The 12,207-nt window shown below is 46.3% G+C and overlaps 1 protein-coding gene across 1 annotated transcript in view; it reads left to right on the top strand.

The window, feature by feature from the left end:
- Positions 1-12,207, top strand: part of LOC110925238 (probable LRR receptor-like serine/threonine-protein kinase At1g07650) — a 98,599-nt gene that overhangs the window by 18,642 nt on the left and 67,750 nt on the right. The gene's annotated exons all lie outside the window — the stretch shown is intronic.

The following is a 12,207-nucleotide window of genomic DNA, read 5'->3' as shown; positions in this document are numbered from 1 at the left end:
AATAAGATCAATCGAGAAGGCCTGACCCGCTAGAATGATATTACAACCCTTGACTACATGCGTGGCTTCTACACTTTTACCATTTGCTTGTTCTACGACATGTTTGGTGTTTAAGGGTGTTGGTGTACGTTTTAACAATTTACTCATTTTCAAAGACATATAACTCGTATCCGCACCCGAATCAAACAAAACAGTAACATAAATATCGTCAAAAAGAAACTTACCCATGACTACGTTGGGATCATTTCTGGCATCACCCTGCCCCAACACAAATGAACGACCCCTTGCTGCATTGCCGTTGTTGTTCCCACCGTTGTTGTTGTTGTTGCCATTTCCCTGATTGTTGTTATTGTGGCGATTCTGGTTCTGGTTCAACTGGGGGCAATCACGCTTGAAATGACCTTCAGCCCCACACTGCAAACATCCCATGTTGCCCCGTTGTTGCTGCTGCTGATGCTGGTTCTGTGGAGCTGGTGGTGGGTGTTGTTGATTCTGATTTGCAGGCCACGAACTCCTACAGTCTTTAGCTTCATGCCCTATCTTGAGACATCTCTGGCAACGCTCCTTACGACACCGTCCACTGTGGTGCCTGTTGCACCTGTTACATAGTGGGTGAATTCCCCGATATCCACCCTGCCCCTAACTGCCAGATGATTGCTGACTCGGATTCTGGTAGTCATTTCTCTTGCGCTGCTGAGACTGAACAGAAACTGATCCCTTGCTGGAATCCCCCTCCGATTTTCTCTTGTTGTCACTGGGAGTAGCAGAAGTAGTGACAGCAGTAGTGGTAGCACTGATGCGTTTTGGCAGCTTGTTCTGATCCACTGCCTGATCCGTAATACGATGAGCAAGGCGCTGAATAGCCTGGATATTATCAAGATTAGCCGATGTCACGTGGCTCTGAATTTCTGGCGCTAACTGTCACACCCCCAAAATCCACCCGCGGAATACCACCGCTTGGGAGCGTGACTGACCAGGATCAAGCCATCAATCATATCAAACATAGCATTTAATATAAAAGTAATTAACGTAAGTCTCCATGACATGATTGATGTTTCAAAACCAAATACTGTTTTAAGTAGCGGAAGCAATGTAAAGTAAACCCAAATAAAGTTATAAGTTCAATAATGTTCATGATCCATCTGCCCACAACGACCTGCTCTTCCCTGTGCAAGCTCCAAGTATACCTAAGGTCCTGCAAGGCATGCAGCAAATAATCAACAAACTAGTTGAGCGAGTTCACAGAAAGTAAGTTCATTGTGTAATGCATAAGTATAGCTAGTGGGGGCTTCCCATACTAGTGTGTAATAAAGGTGGGGGCTTCCCATGTTCATCCTGGTTAATGAGGGCTTCTCATTAACGGTACTTACTAGACTAACATCCGACCATGTGTTCTTCTTTACCGAGAACAGGAATACGTACAGGGTCACGTAGGCTTTACGTGACGTGCCCTTCCCCGAGGACAGTGGTACGCGTGGGGGCTACGTAGGCTTTACGCAGCGTGGCCTTCCGACCTGGAAGCCAGTGGATGGTATTGGGTTACGTAGGCTTTACGTAACGTGTCCTCCCGACCCGGGAGACATATGGCAAATATACTGGGTTACGTAGGCTTTACGTAACGTGTCCTGACTAACCTGAGGACGATGGTCTATAGTCTGGTATATGCGTAAGTACGAGTAATCATTCCAAATTCAACATATCCAACCCAATTCCCAACCCGGGAATCCCATGCCTTGGCTGTGTGAACTCACCTTGGTTTGCTCGGCAGATACACAAAGAATATAAGTAGCAAGTAAATGGTCACTCACGTCCTATCATGGTTATTATACGAGTCAGGTTTGTATATAGCACGTATATAGTAATCACGTATAGTCATGGCAAGCATGTACGCACGTAAGCAGATAAGACATAGCATGTGAGGGTCCAATTGTCTAAGTCCAACCATACCCTGCCCAATGACATAAGCAGCCCAATAACAAAACAGTTCAGATTCCCCATTCGGCCCAAATAGCAAACACATACAAGTCCGTTAACAAACAGTTCACAACTCAAATCATTGGGCTCAACAGATTGGGCCCGTGACAGTGAAGGCCCAACAGTGTGCGTGTAAAGGGTGGTCTCGAGTCGCAACGGAGATCTCGAGTCGCAACCGGAGATTACGAGTCGCAACAGCTGGTTGCGAGTCGCAATGGAGATCTCGGTTCATCATGGTCTGGTTACGAGTCGCAACGGGACTCGCAACCGTGGTTTCGGCTGGTGCTGTTTGTGGTTTCGAGTCGAGACGGGGAGGTTTCGACTCGCAATCTGAGTCGCAACCGGCTGTGTAACTGGTTTCCATAATTCTAGTCAATTAAACTCCGTGATTTCAGCAAACACTTAGGCAGTTTCGGAAATCAGATCAAACAAGGATTATACAACATTCAATCATATTCATAATGTCTTCAAACCTTCATCATTTAGCAAATTCATAACCGTATCAAATCAATAATCGGATTATCAACCAACACTAAACCGAATCCTAATCATAACACCACCCTAGCATGCACCCTAATTCGCATGTACAAACAGAATCATCTCAGCCGATTACAAACATCAATTCGGACCAATTAACAAATCACTCATGCAACCTATTTCGTATGAAAACATGATCATCATTCACAGAAACCGATTAACAAGAGCACGATCAAATAACTCATACCAACCGAATACTAATTCATACAATCCGATTTATCATGGCATCACCTAAGCATAAAACACATAATCATAGATAATATACTAACCGATTACAAGTAACGAGATGTGATCCGAACAAGAGGGTGGTCGGATGGCCTTGTGCCGTCGGTTCCTCAACAAGCCGAGAGAGAGAGAGAGCAAAGCTTCTAGGGTTTGTGTGTGTGTGTGTGATTTGCAAAAGTGGTAAAACAAAACCCCTAACTCGGTTTTGTGTGTTGCGAGTGGGGAGTGGGCCGAGCCCACTTGGTTGTCTAATGGTCCGCGTGCACAAGGAGTGGCCCAAAGGGCTTTGTGTGGCCGGTTCACATACATACGACATACATACACACATAATGCATATAACATAACATATATCATGAAATCAATTAATCATTCGGGTTTATAAAATCACATATCGTGCACAAACGTTACATCAAAGCAAGTCTAAAGTTCGAGTTGTCACATTATCCCCAACTAATTGGAAATTTCGTCCCGAAATTTGGTATGCACTCACTGAGGAAGCTATGTAAACTGTACTGTTCACTGATTTTCCTGGGGTGTCACATCCTCCCCCCGTTGATCTGGAATTTCGTCCCGAAATTCCGAAGTAGTAGCTTCAGCCTCAGTAGTGGTTGCCTTGTTCCCGAATAACTGGGGGTACTTTTCTGTCATCCTGTCTTCGCGTTCCCAGGTGTACTCTGGGCCACGTTTGGAGTTCCAACGAACTCGGACAAGAGGGATTCTCTTGTGTTTGAGGACCTTCACATCCCGGTCCGTGATTTCAACTGGTTCCTCGACGAACTGCAACCGCTCGTCGATAGTGAGTTCCTTAAAAGGAATGATGAGTGTTTCGTCTGATAGGCACTTCTTTAAGTTCGATACATGAAAGACATTGTGAACTGCCCCGAGTTCAGCTGGTAGTTTCAACTTGTAGGCTACCTTGCCAATCTTTTCTATGATTTCGAATGGTCCGACGTACCGCGGATTCAGTTTGCCCCGTTTGCCAAAACGAACCACACCCTTCCAGGGTGAAACTTTCAATAAAACCCGGTCCCCGACCTCGAATTCCAATGGCTTTCTACGCTTGTCCGCGTAGGCTTTCTGACGGTCGCGTGCTGCCGCCATGCGTTGTCGTATCTGTGCAATCTTTTCTGTGGCGTCCACTACAATCTCTGGACCCGTAATCTGACTATCCCCCACCTCTGCCCAACAGAGAGGTGACCGGCATTTACGCCCGTACAATGCCTCGAATGGAGCGGCTTGAATGCTGGTGTGATAACTGTTATTGTAAGAAAACTCCACCAAAGGGAGGTGCTTTTCCCAGCCGTTGCCGAAGTCGATAACGCATGCCCGAAGCATGTCTTCAAGCGTTTGAATCGTACGCTCAGACTGTCCATCCGTCTGAGGGTGGTATGCTGTGCTCATGTCTAGTCGTGAGCCGAAAGATTTATGCATTGCTTGCCAAAGCTCTGACGTGAATCGTGCATCGCGATCCGAAATGATAGATGTGGGCACCCCGTGCCTCGAGACAACTTCTTTGAGATAGACGTCTGCGAGTGTGGAGAACTTGTCCGTTTCCTTAATCGGCAGGAAGTGTGCAGACTTGGTGAGTCGATCAACTATGACCCATATTGTATCGTTCCCACGCTGGGATCTAGGTAGGCCTGTAACGAAATCCATGGAAATTTCTTCCCATTTCCACTGAGGTATCTTAGGCTGCTGAAGTAGGCCAGCTGGTTTCTGATATTCGACCTTGACTCTCGCACAGGTCAAGCACTTTCCAACGTACGTAGCAATGTGGGCCTTCATACTAGGCCACCAATAAGTAGTGCTGATGTCGTGGTACATTTTATCCGACCCTGGATGTACCGAGTAGCGAGACTTGTGAGCTTCATCCATAACAAGTTCGCGTAAACCGCCATAAAGTGGGACCCAAATCCGGCCCGTTACGTAATAGGCGCCGTCTTCCTTCTGTTCCATTTGTTGTCGTGAGCCGCGTAAGGCTTCAGCCTTGACGTTTTCGGGCTTCAGTGCTTCTGTCTGAACAGCTCGTATCTGAGCAGGAAGGCTAGACTGAATCGTAAGCTGTAGCGCTCGCACGCGCCGTGGCAAAGTGTCTTTTCGACTAAGGGCATCAGCCACAACATTGGCTTTGCCTGGATGGTACTTGATGGCGCATTCGTAGTCATTAAGTAACTCGACCCATCGTCGTTGACGCATGTTCAAATCCTTCTGCTTAAGAATATGCTCGAGACTCCTGTGATCGGTGTAAATCGTGCACCTGGTACCGTACAGGTAGTGTCGCCATATCTTAAGCGCAAAAACAACAGCTCCCAGCTCTAAATCGTGCGTCGTGTAGTTGCGTTCATGAATCTTGAGTTGACGAGAGGCGTAAGCGATAACCTTGTCGCGCTGCATTAACACACATCCAAGTCCCCGAATGGATGCATCACAATAAACCACGAAGTCATCCGTGCCCTCTGGCAATGAGAGGATAGGTGCACTGCAAAGTCTATCCTTTAGGTGCTGAAAAGCAGTCTCCTGGGGCTCTCCCCAGCGATAGGTAACACCCTTCTGTGTCAGTAACGTAAGCGGCTGAGCAATCTTCGAGAAATCCCTGATAAACCGTCTGTAGTAACCTGCCAGACCCAAGAATTGGCGTATTTCTGTCGGTGTACGCGGTGCAGGCCAGTTCCTGATCGAATCTACCTTGGATGGATCGACATGGATCCCATCCTTGTTCACCACGTGGCCTAGAAAGTGGACTTCACGAAGCCAGAAGTCGCATTTAGAAAACTTAGCGTACAGCTGTTCCTTCCGAAGGAGTTCCAAAATCAGGCGAAGATGCTGCTCGTGCTCCTCCTGACTCTTGGAGTAAATCAGGATGTCGTCGATGAACACAATGACGAACTTGTCGAGATAGGGTTTGCACACCCTGTTCATAAGATCCATAAATACCGCAGGCGCGTTCGTTAACCCGAATGGCATGACGAGAAACTCGTAGTGACCGTAACGAGTTCTGAATGCAGTCTTGGAGACGTCCTCATCCCGGACTCTCAGCTGATGATAACCAGACCTCAAGTCTATCTTCGAGTAGTAGCACGACCCTTGCAACTGGTCGAATAAGTCGTCTATGCGTGGAAGAGGATAACGGTTCTTCACCGTCACCTTGTTCAGTTCCCTGTAGTCTATACACATCCTGAACGTACCATCCTTCTTTTTCACGAAAAGTACTGGAGCTCCCCAAGGCGAAGAGCTTGGTCGAATGAAACCCTTTTCCAAGAGCTCTTGTAATTGCTTTGACAATTCCTCCAATTCCGATGGAGCTAGGCGATATGGTGCGCGAGCTATGGGTGCTGCTCCTGGAGCGAGCTCGATCTGGAATTCGACCTGACGATGAGGCGGTAAGCCAGGTAAGTCTTCAGGAAACACCTGAGGGTAATCACGTACAATCGGAATATCCTCCAATTTCTTTTCCTTCGTCGATGCATCTGAAACTAGTGCCAGAATGGCAGTGTGCCCCTTACGTAAGCATTTCTGAGCCTTCAAGAAAGAGATGATGCCAACCACAGCACCACTCTTGTCGCCTTGAACTTCTAGAGGTTCCTGACCCGAACGAGGAATGCGAATAACCTTTTCGCTGCATAAGATTTCGGCCTGGTGTTGGGAAAGCCAATCCATCCCAATCACGACGTCGAAGCTACCCAAAACTATGGGAATGAGATCAATAGAGAAGGCTTGACCAGCTAGGATAAGATTACAACCCTGAACTACGTGCGTGGCTTCTAGACTTTTACCGTTAGCTAACTCTACTACATGTTTGGTGGGTAAAAGTGTTGGTGCACGTTTTAGCAGTTGACACATTTTCACAGACATATAGCTTGTATCCGCACCCGAATCAAATAAAACAGTAACGTAAATATTGTCGAGGAGAAACTTACCCATAACAACGTTGGGATCGTTCACTGCGTCGCCTCGACCTAGCACAAAAGCACGACCACGAGCTTCATTGCCGTTGTTGTTGTTGTTTCCACCGTTGTTGTTCCCGTTGCCCTGGTGGTTATTGTTGTTGCGGTTCTGGTTCAACTGAGGGCAATCGCGTTTGAAGTGACCTTCAGCCCCACACTGGAAACATCCCCGGTTTCCACGCTGTGGCTGCTGCTGCTGCTGCTGGTTCTGTGGAGCTGATTGCTGAGGCTGCTGATTCTGATTCGCAGGACGAGGGCTCCTACAATCTTTGGCCTCGTGACCCATCTTGAGACACCTTTGACAGCGACCCTTGTTACATGGGCCGTGGTGATGCCTGTTGCAGTTGTGGCACCTGGGTTGACTACCCTGATATCTCCTCTGTCTGTGACTACCAGAGGATTGCTGACTAGGACTCTGGTAGTGATCGATCTTCTGCTGCTGAGCTTGTGGCTGAACAGATGCTGAACCTTTGCTGGAATCCCCATCCCATTTCCTTTTACTGTCACCAGATGTAGCAGGAGTAACTGAGGTGGTGACGTTAGCAATAGCATTAACACGCTTGGGCAGTTTATTCTGATCCACTGCCTGATCGGTGATACGGTGAGCTAGGCGTTGGATTTCCTGGATGTTTTCGAGGTTAGCCGACGTCACGTGGCTCTGAATTTCTGGCGCCAATCCCTTGAGATACAACTCAATGCGCTTGTATGGAGGGTCCACCATAGTTGGACACAGAACGGCCAGCTCGTTAGACCGTTTGGTATATGCTTCGATTTCCGATCCAACCATCTTCAAGTTATACAGCTCGTCTTCCAGCTTGTGAATATCTTCCCGCGTGCAATACTCACGCTTGATGAGTTCCTTAAAGTCGTTCCATGGGGTGGCGTTAGCAGCTGCCAACCCTAAAATCTGCACTTGTGCGTTCCACCAAGTGAGCGCAATCCCTTCAAGTGTGCCAGTGGCGAACTTCACCCTGCGAGCCTCAGGGCATTCGCACATTTCGAAAACCGACTCGAGCTTTTCAAACCAGTGGAGGAGTCCAACTGCTCCCTCTGTGCCACTAAACGAGCTAGGACGACATTCCATGAAGTTCTTGAAGGTGCACCCAGGCTGCTGCTGAGCGGGTTGACCTGCTTGGGCGGCTGCAACTGCCGCAGCAATGAGAGCCTCTAGCTGGGCTTGAGTCATGTTAATTCGTGCGGCCATTGATCTTCATAGTAACAAGTAGCATACATAAGAATGGTTCGCGAGTAGGGCGATGACAGAAAAGCGTAGGCATATAGGTGTTCTCATGAAATCAAAGCATGTGTATCTAAGCGTAATGCGAGCAAAGTTCTAAGCAGTTCTAGCAAACAGGCAATAAACATAACATAACCCTTATTACCTAGGATGTCGAGTCTTGCACGTGGAGCGAAGCGTCGTTGTGGATCGTTGAGAGCACTGTTCTGGTTATAGTCCGGTTTTAATAAAAACGTTTTCCCCATATTAAAACCAAGTTCTCTATAACCAATGGCTCTGATACCAATCTGTCACACCCCCAAAATCCACCCGCGGAATACCACCGCTTGGGAGCGTGACTGACCAGGATCAAGCCATCAATCATATCAAACATAGCATTTAATATAAAAGTAATTAACGTAAGTCTCCATGACATGATTGATGTTTCAAAACCAAATACTGTTTTAAGTAGCGGAAGCAATGTAAAGTAAACCCAAATAAAGTTATAAGTTCAATAATGTTCATGATCCATCTGCCCACAACGACCTGCTCTTCCCTGTGCAAGCTCCAAGTATACCTAAGGTCCTGCAAGGCATGCAGCAAATAATCAACAAACTAGTTGAGCGAGTTCACAGAAAGTAAGTTCATTGTGTAATGCATAAGTATAGCTAGTGGGGGCTTCCCATACTAGTGTGTAATAAAGGTGGGGGCTTCCCATGTTCATCCTGGTTAATGAGGGCTTCTCATTAACGGTACTTACTAGACTAACATCCGACCATGTGTTCTTCTTTACCGAGAACAGGAATACGTACAGGGTCACGTAGGCTTTACGTGACGTGCCCTTCCCCGAGGACAGTGGTACGCGTGGGGGCTACGTAGGCTTTACGCAGCGTGGCCTTCCGACCTGGAAGCCAGTGGATGGTATTGGGTTACGTAGGCTTTACGTAACGTGTCCTCCCGACCCGGGAGACATATGGCAAATATACTGGGTTACGTAGGCTTTACGTAACGTGTCCTGACTAACCTGAGGACGATGGTCTATAGTCTGGTATATGCGTAAGTACGAGTAATCATTCCAAATTCAACATATCCAACCCAATTCCCAACCCGGGAATCCCATGCCTTGGCTGTGTGAACTCACCTTGGTTTGCTCGGCAGATACACAAAGAATATAAGTAGCAAGTAAATGGTCACTCACGTCCTATCATGGTTATTATACGAGTCAGGTTTGTATATAGCACGTATATAGTAATCACGTATAGTCATGGCAAGCATGTACGCACGTAAGCAGATAAGACATAGCATGTGAGGGTCCAATTGTCTAAGTCCAACCATACCCTGCCCAATGACATAAGCAGCCCAATAACAAAACAGTTCAGATTCCCCATTCGGCCCAAATAGCAAACACATACAAGTCCGTTAACAAACAGTTCACAACTCAAATCATTGGGCTCAACAGATTGGGCCCGTGACAGTGAAGGCCCAACAGTGTGCGTGTAAAGGGTGGTCTCGAGTCGCAACGGAGATCTCGAGTCGCAACCGGAGATTACGAGTCGCAACAGCTGGTTGCGAGTCGCAATGGAGATCTCGGTTCATCATGGTCTGGTTACGAGTCGCAACGGGACTCGCAACCGTGGTTTCGGCTGGTGCTGTTTGTGGTTTCGAGTCGAGACGGGGAGGTTTCGACTCGCAATCTGAGTCGCAACCGGCTGTGTAACTGGTTTCCATAATTCTAGTCAATTAAACTCCGTGATTTCAGCAAACACTTAGGCAGTTTCGGAAATCAGATCAAACAAGGATTATACAACATTCAATCATATTCATAATGTCTTCAAACCTTCATCATTTAGCAAATTCATAACCGTATCAAATCAATAATCGGATTATCAACCAACACTAAACCGAATCCTAATCATAACACCACCCTAGCATGCACCCTAATTCGCATGTACAAACAGAATCATCTCAGCCGATTACAAACATCAATTCGGACCAATTAACAAATCACTCATGCAACCTATTTCGTATGAAAACATGATCATCATTCACAGAAACCGATTAACAAGAGCACGATCAAATAACTCATACCAACCGAATACTAATTCATACAATCCGATTTATCATGGCATCACCTAAGCATAAAACACATAATCATAGATAATATACTAACCGATTACAAGTAACGAGATGTGATCCGAACAAGAGGGTGGTCGGATGGCCTTGTGCCGTCGGTTCCTCAACAAGCCGAGAGAGAGAGAGAGCAAAGCTTCTAGGGTTTGTGTGTGTGTGTGTGATTTGCAAAAGTGGTAAAACAAAACCCCTAACTCGGTTTTGTGTGTTGCGAGTGGGGAGTGGGCCGAGCCCACTTGGTTGTCTAATGGTCCGCGTGCACAAGGAGTGGCCCAAAGGGCTTTGTGTGGCCGGTTCACATACATACGACATACATACACACATAATGCATATAACATAACATATATCATGAAATCAATTAATCATTCGGGTTTATAAAATCACATATCGTGCACAAACGTTACATCAAAGCAAGTCTAAAGTTCGAGTTGTCACACTAACCCCTTGAGATACAACTCAATGCGCTTGATTGGAGGGTCCACCATAGTTGGACACAACACGGCCAGCTCGTTTGACCTTTTAGTATAAGCTTCAATTTTTTGACCCAGTCATTTTCAAATGGTAAAACTCATCTTCCAACTTGTGAATATCTTCACGTGTGCAGTATTCCCTTTTGATCATTTCCTTGAAATCATTCCAAGGGGTGGCGTTAGCTGCTGCCAACCCAAGGATCTGTACTTGCGCGTTCCACCAAGTTAACGCGATCCCTTCCAAAGTACCAGTGGCATACTTGACCCTGCGAGCCTCGGGGCATTCACACATTTCGAACACAGATTCTAGCTTCTCAAACCAATGGAGGAGTCCCACTGCCCCCTCGGTGCCACTGAATGAGTTTGGACGACAGTCCATGAAGCTCTTGAAAGTACACACAGGTTGCTGAACGTGTTGACCTAATGTGTAAGAATAGAATGAGGTTAAACATAAGAGTTGGTTAGGAACGTAGGATCTAAAGATCCTAGAATGAGTTACGACTGCAGGGTATACCTCCTGCGTTTGCAGCTGCAAGTGCCGCAGCAACTTGTTCATTGATAAGAGCCGTCAACTGGGCTTGAGTCATGTTAATGCATCCAGCCATTGTTCTTCATAGTAAAAGTAGTGTAAGTGAGAATGGTTCGCGAATAGTGCGATGACAGAAGAGTGTAAGCACACAAGTGTTTTCAAGCAATAACAAGTAGTGAGCAATGTAATCTGAGCATACTACGAGCAAAGTTCTATGTAATTCTAGCAAGTAGGCAATAAACATAAACCTTATTAACTAGGATGTTGAGTCTTGCACGTGGAGCGAAGCGTCGTTGTGGATCGTTGAGAGCACTGTTCTGGTTATAGTCTGATTTTAATAAAAACGTTTTCCCATATTAAAACCAAGTTCTCTATAACCAATGGCTCTGATACCAATCTGTCACACCCCCAAAATCCACCTGCGGAATACCACCGCTTGGGAGCGTGACATGACCAGGATCAAGCCACCAATCATATTGAATATGTAATTAATATCAAGTAAAATAAATGTAAACCAGTCATTCAATACGATAGGTGTTCAAAACATAATTATAGTTTCAAAGTGTAGCGGAAGCATAAGTATGAAAACCCAATGTGTAACATAAGTCCAAATGTTTAAATGTTTTAACATGGCATCCACGATCCATGCTCCACAACGACCTGCTCCTCCCTGTGCAAGCTCCATGTATCTAACGACCTGCAAGGCATGTAACAGAGGATCAACAACTAGTTGAGCGAGTTCACAGTTTATAGTTCAGTAATTGTAACAGTATAGTAAGCCTCGTATTCGTTTCATTAAGTCATGTATCGTAATAGTTTGTATCGCAACCCACCTAGGCATGTATGCGAAGATTAGGGAAAGTTCTCAAGTATTCTAGAATAGGTATGTTTCTATCGCGGCCACCCGGCACCTGTGCGAAGTTTTAGTGTATAGTTCGCAGCCTTCCTAGGCATGTGTGCGAAGATTAGTCATATTATCGCAGCCAACCCTGGCATGTGTGCGAAGATCAGTCATATTATCGCAGCCAACCCCGGCGTGTGTGCGAAGATCAGTTCTATAAGCATCACTAGTCTAGCAGTATCTTAACCAATCACCTTCCTCGCCCGAGGATCATATCACTACGTTCCATTACCTATAGAAGTACAAATAAATAAATCAATCCCATTCCCACCCTGGGAACC

Source organism: Helianthus annuus, chromosome 17 (assembly GCF_002127325.2).
Source record: "Helianthus annuus cultivar XRQ/B chromosome 17, HanXRQr2.0-SUNRISE, whole genome shotgun sequence".
NCBI classification, from domain to species: Eukaryota; Viridiplantae; Streptophyta; class Magnoliopsida; order Asterales; family Asteraceae; genus Helianthus; species Helianthus annuus.
Note: the sequence above shows the minus strand (reverse complement) of the source record. Positions and strands in the feature narration are given on the sequence as shown.